The sequence below is a fragment of the Tubulanus polymorphus genome, chromosome 9, assembly GCF_964204645.1.
Source record: "Tubulanus polymorphus chromosome 9, tnTubPoly1.2, whole genome shotgun sequence".
Lineage (NCBI taxonomy): Eukaryota > Metazoa > Nemertea > Palaeonemertea > Tubulaniformes > Tubulanidae > Tubulanus > Tubulanus polymorphus.
In genome coordinates this window covers 1,547,631-1,562,584 of record NC_134033.1, presented here as the reverse complement: position 1 = coordinate 1,562,584, position 14,954 = coordinate 1,547,631, and positions in this window count along the sequence as shown.

Genomic DNA, 14,954 nt, shown 5'->3' with positions numbered 1-14,954 from the left:
ATATCCGTGAGCAAATGTTTCCAGATTTGACTGTGTGCGCTAATATTATATAAAAAAAAACTTGATTATAAAATAATTCTAAGTGACGGGAATTTATTTCATTAAAAGCAGGATTATTTTCATGACTTTGTTCCCGGTATGAAATATACGATGAAAATCACAAACAAATCATCGTCTGTCAGAAAGAAATAAACACGACTAGAAATTCCATGATACAGAAAACTTCTCACTTACTTCTGGTGCTGTCGTTTTTGTCGTCGTCGTCGTCGTCGTCGTCGCTGAATTCTGTCGCAATAAAAAAAGAAGAGAATTCATGAATTTCTTGCATTATTTCATATTCAGTAGCAAACATTAAACACAGGAGATCATATTATAATTAAAACAAGAGACAAGTTTTATATCTGTATTTGGAAAAACCCTGAAATTTCTGTATTCGTTTGTTTTAGGGTTTTATTTAAACAATATAAAGTCCATTAAACAGAAAAATTCAAACTTACTGTATTCGTCGCTGTTTGTCTGTTCTGTTGCAATAAAAGAAAAGAGAATTCATTAATTTCTTGCATTAAAACTCTGATCTCTGTAACTTTGATATTTCTGTATTCGTTTGTTTTACAGTTTGATTCAAACGATATAGAGTCCATGAAACAGAAAAATTCAAACTTCTGTTGTCGTTGTTGCTGCTGCTGCTGCTGCTGCTGCAGCAGCAAACTGTCGCGATGAAAGAATAGTAATTAATTGCGTTGTTATTTCATATTGAGTAGCACACATTTAACAGAGATCATGATTAAAACGAATACCAGACAGGTTTAATATCTGGAAAAAGATTTCATCAGAGTAAACTTGTTACAATGAGAGAAAACCAAAAACACCACGCGATAAATCAGTTTGATAATTCCTTTTATCGGGATATTTGCACTTTAAAAATGACAATTGTAATTATTATCATTACTATTATCGTTATTACTACGAGTTTGATGATAATTATGAACTATATGCGCAAATATAAGCGTATGTGTAAGTGAGCGCGCGCACAAACTGAAGACGAAATCAGTTACAACTTGCTTAAAGAGTTATGAAGTTTCAATGACTCTCAGCGAAAATGGTAGATATCATATTCCACCGAGGAGATTAATAGAAAACTTACAAAATGAATTTCCGCTTCTACTGTTATCTAGAAAAGAGAATTAACATTCATATCTATAAAAATCATTCATTAAATGATCAATGAATCTAAGCGCCAGTTTTATGGAGACCAATGTTTACTTTAATAAATCTGGGTTAACTTGATTAAAAGTGAATTCAGTTAACTGAGCACGGGTTAAACATAATACCAGTCTAACCGGCTTCAGAGGACCAGGTTAAACAAAACAGGTTTACATAAAATGATATCATAAAATCTAAACTTACTGGCGGCGGAATTTCCTCCAGGACTTCTGGCTGTTAGAAAAGAACAATAACATTCACATTCAGGTCAAAAACGATAAGTTATGAAGGGAATCGAACTCCGATTAAATTCTGTAATTTTGATGATAATTCTGTTGAAAAACTCATAAGAATCGGTTGTTTCAAGGTAACAGAAGAATTAATACTTACTGCCTTTGCTGCTGTTTGTTTACGCTGATGACATGAAAGAAAAAAAGAGAATTCATTTTAGTTTTGTTATTTCACGTTCACACGTTAAATACAGTAAATAAAAATACATCAATAAAAGAGATACATAAAATATATGCACATATATCCGTGAGCAAATGCTTCCAGATTTTACTGTGTGCGCTAATATTATATAAAAAAAACTTGATTATAAAATAATTCTAAGTGACGGGAATTTATTTCATTGAAAGCAGGATTATTTTCATGACTTTGTTCCCGGTATGAAATATACGATGAAAATCACAAACAAATCATCGTCTGTAAGAAAGAAATAAACACGACTAGAAATTCCATGATACAGAAAACTTCTCACTTACTTCTGGTGCTGTCGTTTTTGTCGTCGTCGTCGTCGTCGCTGAATTCTGTCGCAATAAAAAAAGAAGAGAATTCATGAATTTCTTACATTATTTCATATTCAGTAGCAAACATTAAACACAGGAGATCATATTATAATTAAAACAAGAGACAAGTTTTATATCTGTATTTGGAAAAACCCTGATATTTCTGTATTCGTTTGTTTTAGGGTTTTATTTAAACAATATAAAGTCCATTAAACAGAAAAATTCAAACTTACTGTATTCGTCGCTGTTGGTCTGTTCTGTTGCAATAAAAGAAAAGAGAATTCATTAATTTCTTGCATTAAAACTCTGATCTCTGTAACTTTGATATTTCTGTATTCGTTTGTTTTACAGTTTGATTCAAACGATAGAGTCCATGAAACAGAAAAATTCAAACTTCTGTTGTCGTTGCTGCTGCTGCTGCTGCTGCTGCCGCTGCAGCAGCAAACTGTCGCGATGAAAGAATAGTAATTAATTGCGTTGTTATTTCATATTGAGTAGCACACATTTAACAGAGATCATTATTAAAACGAATACCAGACAGGTTTAATATCTGGAAAAAGATTTCATCAGAGTAAACTTGTTACAATGAGAGAAAACCAAAAACACCACGTGATAAATCAGTTTGATAATTCCTTTTATCGGGATATTTGCACTTTAAAAATGACAATTGTAATTATTATCATTACTATTATCGTTATTACTACGAGTTTGATGATAATTATGAACTATATGCGCAAATATAAGCGTATGTGTAAGTGAGCGCGCGCACAAACTGAAGACGAAATCAGTTACAACTTGCTTAAAGAGTTATGAAGTTTCAATGACTCTCAGCGAAAATGGTAGATATCATATTCCACCGAGGAGATTAATAGAAAACTTACAAAATGAATTTCCGCTTCTACTGTTATCTAGAAAAGAGAATTAACATTCATATCTATAAAAATCATTCATTAAATGATCAATGAATCTAAGCGCCAGTTTTATGGAGACCAATGTTTACTTTAATAAATCTGGGTTTACTTGATTAAAAGTGAATTCAGTTAACTGAGCACGGGTTAAACATAATACCAGTCTAACCGGCTTCAGAGGACCAGGTTAAACAAAACAGGTTTACATAAAATGATATCATCAAATCTAAACTTACTGGCGGCGGAATTTCCTCCAGGACTTCTGGCTGTTAGAAAAGAACAATAACATTCACATTCATTAGAATTATTTGAAAAATAAGCATCTGGGGGTGGTTGCACGTCAATCGAGACTTAAGTCCGAAAGTGGTCTTAAATCTTAAGACTGGTCTTAAGTTGTTAGATTGGCTATAGAACCAAGTTGGTCTTAGACTGATCTTAAGTCAAAGCCCTGACTATGGAACCGGCCCCAGAAAATGTTTCAGTTTTGAATATTGATTGTAACATCAAATGATAACCGGTCCCGGGTTCAATTCCACATTTAATTCATTATTCCATCTGTATCCTGGATGGTTAGTGAGGTGGAGTGGACGGTATCTTTGATGGGTTGGTATGAACGCCAACACCAGGGGGAGTGGGGGCGGGGGATTTAAATCTAGCTCCGATATATCAATGAAATAGTGCGCACTATCTCAAAAATATCGATGACGTAGTGCACATCTACTCAGGTAAGTATACTAGGTATCAATGTAGATACAGACATATTATTGGAACAAAAAAAAATGAATACTTACTATCTGCTTTCGTTTTGGAGCCATATTTCTAGAAAACAAAATAGAGACATCATAAACATTTGAGCGACGACACTTATCATCATTTGAAAATTGGCATATCGATTGTAAACAAATCCGCCAGATGACAGATCTGTAATCAGTCAGTGCTATGGAGGGTAGCCCTTGGGTTTTAATAGAAACAATTTCAGAGACAACACATTAACAACTTTCGTCAGCGAATTCCCTTGAGAATCATCTGTATCAACCAGTTACAGATGATTCTCAAGGGAATTCGCTGACGAAAGTTGCACTTGGTAAATACACAAAATATAAATGAATTACCCAAATATTTCCTTGATTTTATGAAAATTTCCGAAATTTATTTTTGGAAATATTTCCAAACTAGGAATTATCATTTCAAAATTCCAAAGTTTTTCCCAATTTCTGCGTTCTGTGGGAACCATGAGTATGCCTGTTTATCTAAGTGCTGAGGTGGAATTTTTTAAATCTTTACATCTCCAGCACTTTCGAGTATTGATTAGTTCAATGAAATGCTTAACGCACCTTAAAATTTCAACAAAATATTTTGTTTAGGGTTTCATTCAGTAAACCATCAGGCCATACATGCAGTTCAACAGTTTTGGACGCAATGGGATACCGGCAAGGCTAATCAATGAATAAGACCCTAAAGATATTTTCTGTTGAAGACATTTTGAGGGCACCAACGATTCCCTACCATTTTTCATTACCAGTTGAAATTTGGTTTATTTCAGAATGTTTTAAATCTAAAAAACTGATCAAGAAATGTGGAACTGGGGGGTCCAGAACGGTGGAACTGGATCCTGATAGCCGCTTTAAATGAAATCTTTTTGAAATTTTTGTTGAAGAAATTAAATTTGTGTAGGGTGCCAAAAATCCCAGATCAGTTATCCAAAGTAATACACACTAAATTTTTTATTTTCGTGTTTAAACTTTTCTCAACTTGGTCTCAACAGGACCAGTGAAACTGTATAGTCCAGATAAACCATCGTTTCTATATCCATCTGACACTGTTTTCAAAGGATTGTCAAAAAATCGTCTTTAACTGATTTGAATCAGAGAAAAGAGACTACATTTTATGAACTAAATAAATTTTAACAATACGTTCCATGCCTACCATTTTAAATTATTTTCAAATCATCAAAAATCATATTTCAGAGGCATGGAAACACAAGAAACATTTTGTTAGAATTTCAAAAATGGCTGATCTTTTGTAATTGCAACATGAGAAAATGAAGACTTTTTGGCAATTCTTCAATATGGTGTAAAGTGGATGTAAATACAACTGTTTATTCAGACTGCACATTTTCACTCTGGTCGTATCGAGACCAAATTGAGGTGTGTTCAAAAGTTTAACCCCTTCAGTGCGTCTACAGCACAGTGTGGTATATAAATCGGTGATGGATTTTGCTAATTCACCGCACTGTGGTGTCTTGATGTAACAAGTGATTAGTTTTTATCTCTATTGAAAGATGACAGCACCTGTCAAACATAGTGAAATACTAGTACCGTATTTTCCGGCCAATAAGCCGATTTTCTAGCCTCAGATTTTTACCCAAAATATCGTGATCGGCTTATTGGGCGGATACGATCTGACATAAAAAATCACTTCCCGATCTATGCCACTCTAATGCTCTCAATGATCATCAAAATCAAGAAAAGTGGTCGACATTTATTTGAGGTCATTATTTACTACCAATTATAATCTATTTTGAACTATTTTATTTTTACTTTGATTGTTCCATCACCGCACAGCGGCGATGGTATACATTTATATAATGCGCGAGTTCATCTACTACCACATGTCAGTTCATACATTAGTACATATGCAAATCAGCAGTGAGCCGCGTACTGCGTGTATGGCTGTGTGTATAGTAATCAGCTGAGTGAGTCTATATATAGCACAGTCACTCGGCGCGATGATAGTATACACAGCACTCACACACATCGGCGGGCGCTACTGTCAGCCTCTTAAATGTCAATTAAGACGAACTAATTGACAAATCAGTGAATTAAAATCTCTGATGAAGGGCCTCGGCTTATTGGGCGAAGCTTTATGAAATCCATGTATTTTAGGCTAAAAAACTGCCCTCGGCTTATTGGCCGGAAAATACGGTAGCTAATGATACACCGCGCCGCGGTTTAGACGCACTACAGTGGTATTCCCGTTATTCAACAAACTAGGGCAGAATTTTTCAAAATTTTAAAATTATCTCCAGCACTATAAGCTATTGATCAGTCAGCACTGAAAGGGTTAAGAGAAATGTCACAAAGTAACGGATGTCATGCAAAAATTATGAAGACATCGGTCCATTCCGTTTCATGAACGTAAAAATAAAACCCTGTAAATCAATTCAACACTCACTTAATTCACCTGCATTAATGAAGAAATTTAAAATCGATTTTAAGTGTAAGATATTTTTTATCTAAGTGGGTCCTAGTCTAATTGGGTCTAACAGTCAGTTTCACAAAAATTTTATTGGCGAGATAAACTTTAGTTAATGATGAAATTTTATAATCGATTCTAAGTGTAAGGCTAAACAAAAATGATATCTTGTTTCCCTGCAGCGGCCGGGTCATTTTTGTAAAATATGATAAAATTTATAAACAGTTCATTTCTATAGCGGCCGGGTCTGTTATGGTAAAATTGATCACGATTTTTTAAAAAAGTAATGTATAGGGTAGATAGGCGGCCGGCCGGGTCAACATTTAAGCTCAGCAGAGCGGAGAAAACAAGGTATCAATTTTTTTTAGCCTAAGATATTCTTCATCTAAGTGGGTCCAAGTCTAATTGGGTCCAAGAGTCAGTTTCTCTTGTACAGCTATTTTCTATTTCGACTTGACTTGCACATCAGGTGGCCTAGCTCAGTCAGTTTTAGTGGTATATACCTGATAGAAGTCTTATGAGGACCAGAAAGGACTGGCAGTTGACGAAAAACATTGTTTTCTGATCCATTCTACACTGTATTTAAGGATTGCAAAAAAGTCTTCATTGAAAACAGTTAAAATAAAGAAAAGTGGCTCTATGATTCTAACATTCTAACAAAAGTGGCTCTATGATTCTAACATTCTAACAAAAGTGGCTCTATGATTCCAACATTAAATTCTAACAATTCATTTCCATGCCTACATAGCAAACTTCAGTTGCTAAGGCTTTTTTGTAATCATTTGATACAGTGTGCAATGGATTAAAAAACGACTGCCCCTCAGTAAGTTTAGGTAGTATATACCTGATATTAAAGAAACGGGTCAAAAGGGTAAGCACAGATGGGCAGCTGATCTAAAAGCATCGGTTCCATTTAAACTGCATTGAGGGATAACCTAAATCTTCTTTAACTCAAATGATCTTCAATACAACGTAAAATGGATTAAATATCAAAGTTTTAGGTTGGCCGCCTATCTCTGTGCCATCTCATTTGAGACCTTTATAACAGGTTACGTACTACCAAAACTGACTGAGCTAGGCCACCTGATGTGCGGCCAAATCTAGTTGAAATAGAAATTAATCGAAAAACAATATTCTTTACCAACACTAATGGATACAAAAATCTTGTAAAACCAGGGCCAACTAAAATCGGGGAAGCAATTTCATGACATAAATTTGACACCAAAATCTATTTCATGGCTCAGTATTTTATGAGAATAGATAATTCTAGAATATAATAATATTTTGCCTAGTATTCGTTGATTTGTATCAACATCATCCACAGCTAATAGTGATCTAAGGTCTCAGTGAGTTGTATTGTATTCAAACAACTGTAAGACATGCCGTTACATTTTGAGCAGCCAGGGTTTGACTAAGGGTTTGCCAGGGTTTGACTAGTTCGCCATCTAGTGGATACTATGAATTATGAGTGTCTATCGGATTAAATTGTCCGCTGGCAGATGAGCTTGGCAAGAAAGTTTTTCAAATCGATTCTAGAAATATTTACATTTAATTCAGTTTATCTCAGCAATAAATTTTTTGTGAAACTGACCCCTGGACCTAATTAGACTAGGCCCTACGTGAAGAAAATCTTACTCTAAAATCGCTTTAAAATTATTTCAACACGGGTGCATATTGAATCGATTTAGGATTAATTTCGTTTTGGGAAAATGTACCCAGGGTCGTATATTTCATATAGGCAGCTATCAGGATCCAGTTTCACAGTTCTGGACCCAGTTCCACAGTTGTAAGTTAGAGCTAACTGAGTTCATTTTCAATGTTTTAACTACAATCAATTTTGAACTCAGATTTAGAGTTCAGGTTTAAAGCAAATTGAAATGAACTAATTTTAACTCAAAGTAAACCAAAGATGAAACCGAGATCGAATGCTGATTTTCAGATGCAGCTCTCAATTCAGAATAATTCTTATCAAAATAATTTCTGATCTTTAGAACTAATTTCACACCCCTTAACACTGGACAAAAATGAACTCAGCTAGCTCTACCACAACCTGGAAGCTTTGTTTATTTTGCTACCCTTAGCTACGTATAAATAAAGCTCGGGTCTAAAATCAAAACTTCACTTCAAAAACTTAGGCCTAGTTTACAAAAAATGGCCACCGGGCTGAAGAGGTAGGAGGGAGAGGGATCGCCGCCGACGGGGCTTTGTTTCTTCAGTTTTCTTCTGCCGTTCGTTCGACCATCTCATTTTTTCAACCAGTCGCTGCTGTGATGATATTCTCCTGCAGAAATTTGAGATCTCAAAAAGATCGGCCTCAAGAATATCGGCGGCGATCAGGATTGAGGAGCGGGATGGGTGCGGAAAGTGGCGCCATTTCAGACGACGGAATATCGAGTTAAAACATCGTCTGAAATATCAGTTTACATCAATAGATGATCGTCAAAAACTATTTCTACGCCGTCCAAACGACCTCTTCTGTGATATTGGCCGTAAAATCTACCGCAAAACGATCCGATTTAACGGATGTAAAGAGATTTAAATCGAAAAAAATCACCAACACGTTTACTTACATCGCTCGATTTAGCATGAATGATAATGCGCGCAACGGGCGAGCCAATCACCGTGACGGAAACAATAGGATCCAATCAACGGAACGGATACTATCGGATGCCGGACCACGTGGTGTGTTTGAATCGGCGGCACTCGGATACGGATTCTATAACCGAACCGTCGAAATGATATATCATTATCAATTTCAATTGATGTATCGAAATATCAATTCGACTATCGATAGAAATAGAAATGATTATATCGTAGATCTTTTAATATCAGTATCGGATTTTTTTAAGATTTTACGGACGCCCGACGACCAAACAACTCACATCATCCTCGATTGCCAGGGGCCGGATGAAACGTTGAACGCGGACTGCGTATCGGCCATCGGCACTATCTAGGCTATGAACCCAGGGGCGGATACAGGGGGTCGCACCTGCGGCACGTGCGACCCCTTGAATTTGTGAAGTGCCCTTTTCAAAAAGATTCTCATGAAAATACAGCGCCTGCAAAATCCGACGTCCGGACCTATGAAATTAATTAGAATTTGAATTATTGCGGAAAAGGGCACTTTATATTGCAAAAATGGCACGTTTCATTGAATCAATTGCCAAAAGGCACGTTATATTGTCAAGAAGGGCACATATATTGCGAAAAAGGGCACGTTCATTTGCAAAAAAATTAAGAAAAGTGCTCCAAAAATAGTTTGAAAAATCCTGTTATGGGCACGATTAATCTCCAAAATGAGGGCGCATGTGTTCAATCATATTACCGTACTGATGTGCTCTGACAGGGCACAACTCTGTGACTATCGGCACGTTCAAATTGCCAAAAAAAATTCTAAAGGCACATTGTATTGCCGAAAGGGCACGTTCATAAAAATTCAGAAAAGGCCTCAAAAATAGTTGGCTCAAAAAAATGACTAATAACTATCACATTCTAAAAGGGGCACATTCAAATTGCAATAAATACTAAGAGTGGTTTGTTATTGCCTAAAATTCAGACAAGGGTATTTTTGCTATTTTGATGCCTCAGATGCTCTGATAGCTGGGCTTCAAATTTTTAACTGATTCTAAACCCCTTGGTGGCTTCGTACCTTGGTGCCCTCTTGATTGAGTGCTACCCCTTGAATTTGGGCCTAGATCCGCCCCTGGAACCGATACCAACCAAACACTTTCAAAAATAACTTGAAACCTTATTTAGAAATAATTGCGATTAAGATTTCATCCCCGGCTTTAATTACTCTTGTTAGCTCATGTTTTATTAGTAAAAATGTTCATGTAAGTCCCAGACGAAGTCTCTTGATATTTCGGCTAAAACATTTACATGTATTGTTTTTATATACTTGTAATCGATTTTAATAAATTAATCGATTTTCAATCGTCATTGTAATAATTTTGTTCTTTTTGAATAAATTTCTTTTTAATGTTTCGGATAATTCTATTGATTTTCCTTGTGTAACAATGAGTGAATTGCTAGCTACCTCCTGAGGGAGAGACTCTCTTTAGTGCCTGCGGACCATGGGGGAGACCATGGGGGAGAACATGGGGGAGACCATGGGGGAGAACATGGGGGAGAACATGGAAGAGCGTATCTCTTTAACACCCGTATTGCTCGGGTTAGTTTTACTACCAACGGGTGGCGCTGTATGTAAATTTCACATAAATCAACGACTTTCGGCTATTAGCGGTACTTAAGACCACTTGAAAACATCATAGTCAATTACGGTAGTAGTGAAAATAAAAAGATACAGGAAAGATACAGTACGGTGTACAGTTAAGGACATGATTCCATAGCACCCATACTAGAGACATTTTATTCAGACAAGGACTATTAGTTAAACATAATCTTCATGACATTTTCAGCAATTAATGATCTGTTGAATTAATTAGTAATTCAGTCTTTCGGTGGTTCGAGATAAAATGCCCGCAAAATAAGAACCTAACGAACCAGGGCTGACCACAAATTGCCCACCAGATAAATTTTCGAAACGACACAATCCAATCATGTTTGGTATCAAATGTGGCTCGGACCATGGTCTATTAACTGACCACTGCATGACCAGTACCATATAAAGTAAATTATTTGTTTTGCAAACAATCAAGTTGTTTGGTGTCAAATAACTAGAAATGATGTGGGCATTAATCTAAAAATTGTTTAACTGACCAATACTTGACCAGTACTGACCAGTTATCAGTGCTAACCATAACCCCCCATAAGTAATTTATATGTTTAGTAAAGCCATAAAATCGTGTTTGGGCGTCGAGCGACTAAATATGGCGCGGGCTATGATCTAACAACTATTTAACTGACCTATTTTCTACCAATACTGACTAATACTTTAAGTAATTTGTCTATTTTAGAAGCAACGCAGTCGTGTTTGGTGTCTAATAATTAGATATTGTGTGGGCTTTCATCTAACAACACTATTCCAACTGACCAAATCTTGACCAATACTGACCACATAGCTATATTTATCTGTTTCAGAAACAACTTAGTCGTGTCTGGTATCAAATGATTTCATTTGGCCTGAACGTAAATATAACATCTCTTTTACATGTATAAGCTACACAAGTTCTCTCTAATTACTGGTTAAATGTTTTTAGAAATGACACGGGGTTTTGCCTGAACCCTTCGTTAGAACTACTAGCTCTTATATTTAAATTTGTCGCTTGAAAAGTCTTGTCAGATTTTTATTGTAGGTAGCGAGCTAACTTTGGAATTTCCTACTAAATGCAAAAGATTTATCTCGTGGGGTTTTGAACGAACAATGTTTCGATTTGTAATTGTAACGTGCGCATTTGAGCCTGTAACGTGCACATTTCACTCGCGTGAACGTGCCTATCGGTACCATTATGCGAGACTTGTTCAAACTGAACATTAAAGAAGATATTATATCATATCATATATATGAATATAGAAGGAATGATAATGTAGTAGTTTCGTAGCTGCTGTCCACTGACCACAGATCAAAGTTAATCGCCTGATATGAAGTATATATTAATGTGTTATAGGGATGTAGTAGTTCAGCGAGAATTCAAACTTATGGGTAATTCTGAGTGATCACTCAAAATTACCCATAAGTTTACGCTGACCAATAGAGAAAGCTGTAAGGCCTAAGAAAAGATGCATTAAGTATAACGTATCTTTCAATATAATGAAGAAGTATTCAATTGGCCATCTGATCACAACAATAGTGACTTGTCTTATTGAAGCAATTGTAAAATACCGGAGAGTTAATTGGAGAACCCTGAATTCAAAACAATTCCACACTCAATCGTTTACTTTGAAAACACAATTTACAATTTGTGAACATGCATTTTTTCTGCACGAAAAGCATGAAGTATATTATATTTGCTTGTAAAAATTTGAAGTTTTCGGGGAAGATTTTTGGCCTAACCCTGTGAACATGTCCTTCATATATTTTCTTCATATAAGACCGACCCTTGAAATAATGCTGAGAGTTTCGAGGAAAATTATGGTAGGATGTAAACTTAGGCCGCTTCGTATCCGTGGAAGGTTGCTAATTATTGATTCTATACACAATAATCATAAGTACGTAACATGAGATTCGATAGAATATCGTTTTTCAATCATACGTACGCGAATTATCGCGTTATAAAGATAAATGGTACTTTAATATACTTGTTAAGTCTTATAATGTTTATTTCTTTAGTAGTACAAATCAAGAGTGGATCTGCAGGCCACCTGAGACTATTCCACGATCTAAGGTCAGTTGCCAAAAGTTAGTAAGTTTACCAGTGGATAGTTAACATTAATAATGACAATTAAAACTTCATTGCTAAAATAACTTTGTACTTGTAAAATAGTCACACTCAAATGCGGAGAATCGATAATACGATAATACGATACGAAAACTCACTGTGTTCAAACAAATTCAAAAAGATGATCTCTAGTGAGAAATTGAACGTTGTGTCGTAATGTTCTAATGATAAAACTTGGTTTGAAATTTGAAATCTGTACATAGTGGATCTTGTTCATATTAACAGTGTATTTGGCCATGTATCATATTGTATAATGGTTAATCTAAACTAACTGGTCCCAGAGTTGTATCCTTAATTCCTGTAATAGAGGATGCAATCTTTTTGTGGCAAACAGTACAAATAGCTAGAAAAAGCAACGATAGTGCATTGTTAAACTTGAAGCAAGCGTACATTGGTTTAGGTTTAGGTTTTTCGTTGTGAAAATTAATGTTTAATCATTATTGAAATATCCGAGGCGAGCTTTTCCAGGAATTTACAAAGTTGAGCTTTACACAAGGAATGCTTTTGTAGTCCGATATCCGTGATTACCTCTGGCGTGGAGAGATACAATCTAAAACGTAGTCAAATATTTTACCACAATTTTCTATGATTAGTAAAAAGATTGAGTACCGGTAATAGACATAAACATGCAAACAGTAATATCTGAATTCCACTCTATTTCAAACTCATTCATCTTTACACAAACTCCAACTTGTTGAACAGTTCAAAATCGCGTGGCTTGAATTATTGCGATAGCTAAAATTAGGGACCACGATACTTGCTCATCTACACTGGCTACCAATTTAACAAAGGATTGAATTTGTGTGTTTGATGTTGTAACAATACCATACTGAATTATGGTTTCAGTTTCTATTATTTGATTGAACATTTATATCACATATTGGGCATCATTTTTACCAGTATATATGGAATAACTTATCCATGTATCATTTTTGATTTTATATAATCTGACTTTTGAGATGTCATTCAATCAATGCATTCATATGCGGTCGTCGCTTTCAATAGCCACCACGGACTGGCTCCTTATTATCTCCTTAGCGATACCTTGGCGGACGATCCCACACGTTTCTTGCCCCAGCCCTAGAATGCTCAATTATAGTCGTCATGAACACCCGATTTGAAATCAAATTCCAAAGACTCCTAAAAACATATCTGCTTACTCGATTACTCTAAAGCGCTTTTGAACATTTATATACAAGAATCAGTGAAATTGGCGCTTTATCAGTTGTATTCATCATTCGAACCCACAATTCTCCTATCCTATGAATGTGGAGACCCATCCTCGTAAGAGAATGAATATATAGGCTCTGTCATTTGATATGAGGCTACGTGTCATCTTTAATTGAAATCATGTGATTTCAATTAAAGATGACCCGTGGCCCTCATATCATTACGTTATGTTTTTAGGCTGGGCGAGAATATATTCTTATGTTTTTGTTTCTGTGAATGTTGCTATTTAAGAGTTCAATAATTTCAGTCTACCAAACAAAGGGTTTTTCTGTATGTTTCGTGTCCTGTTTTTCCATAACCCTAGGACTGCATTTTAGGTATCTTTTCGCGGATGACCGAAAGTTGCTGTCCCTTTCTAGTAATTTGATGATATATGTCGAATTTAAATTTTAAAAAGAAATCAGGCATATCTCCTTGTTTGACTAAGCATGAACTCAACTTTAAGGGGCACTCCCTTAAAAGGCACCGAAGTGAAATCATGTGTCGAGCGGAGATGACAGAATTTCTTCAAAATCGGCGGGGAAAATTGAGTATTTTGAAAATAATAATTTTACATGTATGCAAACCCGTAATATCTCTCTAGAAATAACAATACGACGACAAGCACTTTCGAATCCGACCACGATATTCGAGAAGTTTCACTAGGGCAGTGGTGGTCAGTGATGGTCAATTTATGAATTTTCAATGGCGAATCCTTTCTAGTTTGACACCGTAACACGCGGTGAGCGATATTATTATGAAATCTTTTTTTTTAAACCACGGTACCACGAAGTAATAAGCATCGTTTAAGCACTTGAAACAGCCATTAACCACTTGAAACTGTCAGATCAAACATCATACCGCATCCCCGCAAAGAGGGGTAGTTCAGCAAACCGGGGTTTTCATTGGCCTCTCTAGACTACCCCGGAAAACTCATAATGGCCGGGAATCGGGGCGGGGTTAGGTTTAGAGATAGAGGTTAGGGGACCAAACCGAAGGTTTGGAGACCCCACTAGTGCACGGGCAGCGGGTTATCCCTGTAAAAAAAGTAGTAAAAGTTAATTGTTGTAGTGAGGCGGTCTACGGGACGTTCATGCCTCGGGGCTTGTTCGTGTCGAGTCGTCGTATCCAGTGTTGTTCGGCTGCTTCGCGGATCGGTCTCGTGGAGCCTGGTAGGTGTTGGAGACCGTACACCCGAAAGTGTTCGCGGGTGTGGTCGACTTGGTTGAAGTGGTCCGAGACTGGAGTCGAATTCTTCGTTCTGATGCGTGAGACGTGATGCGTGACGCGTTCTCGTAGAGACATTCCGGTTT